Source organism: Lactuca serriola, chromosome 7 (genome assembly GCF_051521515.1).
Source record: "Lactuca serriola cultivar US96UC23 chromosome 7, Lser_US96UC23_V15, whole genome shotgun sequence".
Lineage (NCBI taxonomy): Eukaryota > Viridiplantae > Streptophyta > Magnoliopsida > Asterales > Asteraceae > Lactuca > Lactuca serriola.
Window position 1 is genome coordinate 169,586,926 of NC_136414.1, and position 6,109 is coordinate 169,593,034.

Consider the following 6,109-nt stretch of genomic DNA (forward strand, 5'->3'; position numbering starts at 1 on the left):
CGATTCTGGCCGCGTGTTAAGTGGCCAACTCGGCGAGTCGGCGGTTGGACTCGGCGAGTTGGTGTTGTGTGGAGAAAACCCTAATTTCAGAGGTTGAGCCCTATATGAAGGACATTATACCCTCTCCCCAGCCTCTTTACCCTCTCTTGAAGTCCAGAAAACCCTAGGGAGCGTTTGTGAGTGGTTTCAGAGCATTTGAACCTTGGAGAAGAGATTTTGGAAGAGATCTTGGAGAGTTAAGAGGCTTGGATCAAGGGGCTTTGCTAGGATTCGGATTTCTCTTCTGTTGGAGTTTCCTTTTGAGGTATTATTTCGTTGCTTGGGCTTTTATTCTTCATTTTGAGGTTTTTGGAAAAGATAGCATGTGGTGTTTTGAGTTGGAGGTTAGATCTGAGGTTGCTATCTCAGATCTGGAATGGAGAAGGTCTAGAGTGCATTAAAGTCCATGTTCTTGAGTGATTGGTGAAGCCATCTTGTCCCAAACCCTAACCCTAGAGTGTTATATGCTTATATCTCTTTGGATTCACGTAAAGTTTGCCACTTTACGTGATGGATTGGTTGTAGAAGGGTAGATCTGTGGTTTGGATCATTTGCATGGCCTGGAAAGCTTCTGTATGGATTAAGATCTAGAGGTGCTCAGCGAGTCACAAAGGTGTACTCGGCGAGTTGCTTGAAGATGGGCAGGAACTCGGCGAGTTGGTTGAAGATAGCCTTGGACTCAGCGAGTCTGTTCTTGGACTCGGCGAGTCTCGTCGTGAGGTCCTAACCTTCTTCTGGTTGAGTCATTAATCGGTGAGTCAAGGGAGGACTCGGTGAGTTAAGTGCGAGGGGACTCAGAGTTGTGGGACTCGGCGAGTCTCGGGGTGACTCGACGAGTTGAGTCGCGGTTTGGGGAAGTTCTGAGCATGGGGACTCGATGAGTCGACGGGTTGACTCAGCGAGTAGGGTCAACCAGGAGGGTTGACTTTGACTGAGGACTTTGACTTTGACCAAGAGTTGACCAGTTGACTTCCAGGAGTATTTTGGTTGTTATTGGTGATTATTGGTTTCGGTGATTCATTGGTGGAGTTCATGACGCTGGTCGGAGCAGCGTGGATGCTGTTCTTCAGACGGCAGTAGCAGGTGAGTCTTCTCACTATACTTTACCTAGAGTGGTAATAGAGTTATGTGATAAAGATATTATATGCTATCTATGTGATGTGTGGCACTACATTATTTCTATGTGATTTATGCTATGTGTATATCAGAGTTAGGATCGGAAGGTCCACAGAGCTAGGACCAGAGGGTCCGCAGAGTTAGGGCCCAAGGGCCGATAGAGTTATAGCCTCGAGTGGCTAATATATGTTATATGTGGTATTTCTAGAATTATGTGCCAGTGTATTTGTATGTTGTTCATGTGTTGAGATTTATTGTGATATGTGATTCAGAGTCCTCAGAGTTAGGACCTTTGGGTCCATGGAGTTAGGGCCAGCGGGCCCACCGAGAGTTGGGACTGGAGGGTCCCAATGAGACACACTGACCAGAAGGTCAACAGAGTTATAGCCTTGATTTGCTAATATGTGTTAGAGTGGTATTTTGGGGAACTCACTAAGCTTCATGCTTACAGTGTTTTGTGTTATGTGTTTCAGGTTTTCTCCGGATCATGGGACGGCACCGGCTTGATTGTACACACTAGAGGAAGCGGTTGTTTTGAATATCCTGGTTTATTAATTGATTGAACAAAAGAGTCATGTATTGTAATTTAAACAAAATGGGATTTTTATGAAAAGTGTTAAGGAGAAAAGTAATTTTAAATGAAAATTTTGTTTTGAAAAATTTCGGCGTTACAATTTGGTACTAGAGCCTTGGTTTGAGGGATTCAGATGCACCTTCGGGTAAATCTGAACTCAAACTGAGGAAGTAAGAAAAATTTTCAAAGAAATGAAATTCTAAAAGTGAATAAGAGTTCAAAGAGAAAGCGAGAAAGAGCAGTGTGTACAATCAGCCAGAGCCCGAACGGTGATTTCCCAAAATACCCTTGCTTTTGTGTTATGAGATATTTATGATACATTTTATGATATATTATGCATGCTTGTCACACCCCAAAACCGGAACGGCGGAAACGTTTGGGGGTGGAGGACGTCATGTCAAGTATCACGAGATATGTATATGGTAAGCAAGTAATGAACAACCATTTCATATAGAAAGAAAGTGTTTACAATGTATGTGTTCACAAAACATAGAAGTCATAAAGAAATAATAAAACAAGACTTGAAGCTATAATGCTCCATCTTCTGAAGTCCCAGCACGAGCACCTGTCTAATAGTCTCCTGAGAATACAAGTTATTTGAAAGAGTTGATCAGCAATTAAGCTGGTGAGTTCATAAGATTTTAGTGATGTGAGTAAGCTGTAAAAACGTGGTTGAAAATGTATATGTAAAGTACTGTAAGCTGTAAGTTCTGTTTTGAAATGATCGCCTGTTCCTCTAGAAAATCCTATATTTCCTCCTTTAATAGAAGTTAAGTAAAATGACACTACAAGCCTTTCTATACGTACTAAGTGGGTACAAGTTATATATACTTGGAGTAAACAAACAATCGATTGTGCGCATCTGCCCTCAACTTACAACCCAACGGGGTACCGTGAGTAAGGCGGATAGCACACATTCCATTGGTTGTTAGATCGTTGTCATATGTAACCATGGTGTATTCACTTGTTACTCATGGAGTTATTTGTAATGGTTCCTTTATGTCTAATGGAGAGTTCCTCTTAAGAAAACCTATATTTCTTATAATTAAACATTGACTATGGTGATTGCTTTTATAATAGCTTTGTTTATACTGCTATATATAATTTGGTATCGGGTAGATAATAGATTGGGTGACCTCGGTGTAAACCCACATCCAACGGGAACAGGACATACAGCGAAGAACACACATCCTATTAGTTGTCGGATATTAGTCTTATATATAAACATGGTGTATAAACTAAGGTATTATAGAGTTAACCCACTTAAAGTCTTTAAAACTGTACTCGCTTAATAAAATGGATTAAGCCCTTAACTGGGAAATCACTAGTTTTGTCTATCAAAAACACTGACTTTGATAAGTAAGTTCTGTACTAGAAAAATTGTGCTTTGACTCTGTATTATAACCTGATCCATACTTGGTACCCTTATGATGACTTAATGTATACTAAGCATAAATATATATAGATTCGGGTAGATAATAGATTGTGGGAACTCAGTTCAAGACCCCAATCCAACGAGAACAGGCAATGAGGCGGAGAACACACATCCTATTAGCTGTCGGAATCTATTAGCATATATGTATCCTATAGTGTATACATTAAGGAATCATAAGATTAGCATTATGGTCCTAACCTTTAAAAGTAGCCTTCTACCAAGACTCGGCTGTTTGAAAGCAGTCTTCTACCAAGACTCTACTGTTATGAAAGCAGTCTTCTACCAAGACTCTACTGTTCCTTTGTCAACTGAAAAGTACATTCTCCCTAGTTTATAACCTATCTCGATTAGAGAATAGATCAACCTTCAAGTGTTACCGACACTTTTATGAAAGTAATGGGAGAAATGAGTACCCTGATGTCGTTTATAATGACATACGGAGGTACTATCAACCTAAAAACATATGTGTGTTTTATTACGGTCATAATGTGAAAGCTAGAACCCCTACTAACCCGCTCTCATGTATGGAGATTGAGCGAACCAAACGCGACCCGAGCAAATCCATGCAAGCCGTGTAATTCACATTAAAGTTAGATCTTGTCTGCGTGTTGTCATGCTATAGCAAATTTACTTGTTTGTTATGTTCTGTTCTAGTATTGTTTGATTCTCTTTACTGTTTGTTCTGTTCTGTTCTGTTATGTTCTGTTATGTTATGTTCTGTTCTGTTCTGTGTGTGCTCCATTGTACTAGAAGTAATGAATAGCATTCTCCTAAACTATACCTATAATAGTTTACTAATGTTCTAATTGGACTGATACTGAAAAGACTCATTTATCTACAAAGTTATGCTTATACTTTAAAAATGGAGTTTTGTATAACTATAAAGTAACATAACCTTTAGAAGAGTTTTGAAATGTTTTAACAACTTATAAATATCATAAGTAACATTTTGAAAGAATGTTTAACAACAAATAATTACACAATTATCATTGTGTTCAACTTGTATTCCCCCCCCCCTTAAAACGATTAAAATAGTTAAAAGATTCATTACGGGGTATGAACTCACCTGATGTGGGTGATTCAAACGGGTATGGGCGTACGGATGAGAAGTTCCACGAATGAAGTTCCGAGACACAATAAGTCCTAAATGATATTTAAGGACACATAATGACATGAATATAGTGTTTATAAACAACTATATGAAAGGAAACACCTTCCGGGACTAGGAAACACCTTAACCAAGTGTTGGAATCACATGTGATTCAACCTAGGAGGGTATAAAGGCACTTAAATGAGTTTACTACCATGAGTTCATGGCCCAAGGGAGTATACGGCCGTAAACTCATGGTTACTCATGGGTTAGTGCAAGTTTGAAGTCTAGGGGGTGATTTAGGGACATTCGCTTTAACCTAGGATGAGAAAGACCACATCTTTTGGCACTTTTGGGGTGTTTACGGCCTAAATGAGTTTACAACCGTAAACTCATGGCCAAATATTCTTATGAGGATCCTAATGGTCATAAAGAAGCATTCTAAATTCATGCCTAAGCCCTTGGAAGTGTTTGTGGCATCAAAAGACCTCTATTTTGAGTTTACGGCCCAAAGACCATTTGGTCATGTGTTTACAGCCATAAACACTTATGGAAGATGATATTTTCGTTGTTTTGGGTCCTAAACACATCTAGGTAAAGTTCTATGCTTGTCTCTTGAGCTATGGAAGGCATTTAGGGCATTTTGGCACACTAAAATGGAGTTCACGGCCCAAGAACTTCCTTGGCCGTGAACTCACTTTTGGTCCTTGATTTTAATTGCTTTTGATGCCTAAACATGTCAAGGTTTGTCCCATGTTTGGTTTCCAAGGTCTAGGGGTCATTGGGCACACTTTGGCCCTTGAAATGGAGTTTACTCCCCAAGGTGTTCTTGGGCGGTAAACTCCCAAATCTTAGTGTTTTCCTATGATTTCTAGTGTATTAAGCATATATAAAGCTTTAAAACAACACTAGATAGAAGTACTCACTTTCCGGAACAAAAGTCCGAAGATCCTTGAGAGAGAATTTGGCTTTTCTCTAGTTGGAATTGTAACTAATGAATAATTTGGTTCAGAATTCTATACATAGTCCTGGGATTTTTGGCAGAAAATATTTTATTCCTGGAATGAACTCTAATATCATAGAGTTTTGGAATAACGGAGTTGCACAAAACCCAAGTGCCACCTCTCTCCTGATATTTCCTTAAGTGTAAATCCTGAATTGCTCAAACTTATCCCAAAAGTTTGAAAGTTAGCAGCAACAGACTTGGTTTCTATTGAAGTGGAAAATTTTGGGTTGTCACAATGCTAGAGGCAGGCTAGGTATTTCATATCTTAGGACTAGAGTGGCCTGATTTGTGATGCCTTAGCCTAGGAGTTGCTGTTATATGTGTTGTGCTTTTGAGTATGAGTGAGAGTATTCAGTTGGAATCCTCTTAGGGGATTTGAGTAGAGGAGTAACCTAGGAGAGACGCCTAGATGAGTATTGTGGTGCTTATCGAAAGAATAGTTAGAACCCGCGAGGGGTAGAGTTTCAAAGTTCAGTGGTGCTTTTGAGAATGAGCAGAGCAGGCGGAGTTATCACCCGGGGTGAGTTCTATGTATTCTTCGATGCCCGAATGCTGCTTGCTTCGTGCTTTGTGGAACTCTCGATGATGGGAGTCATCTACCAAGTGAATATGATGGGAGCTCTTCAGCAGCTGATGGCGGAGAAGTGGGAGTGACCTTAGCCAGATGAGTACGCTGGCAGAGTAGAGCATTTCGCTGAGGAGTAAGCACGTGTGGCAGAATTAGTGAACGAAAAGGTTGAGCAGCTACTTAGGGACTCTGGAATGGTCCTTGTGAAAAGTATGGGTAGATGTGGCAGGTAGTATGGGCCCATACTACTGAAAGCAGAGGACCCATACTCGATACATGGA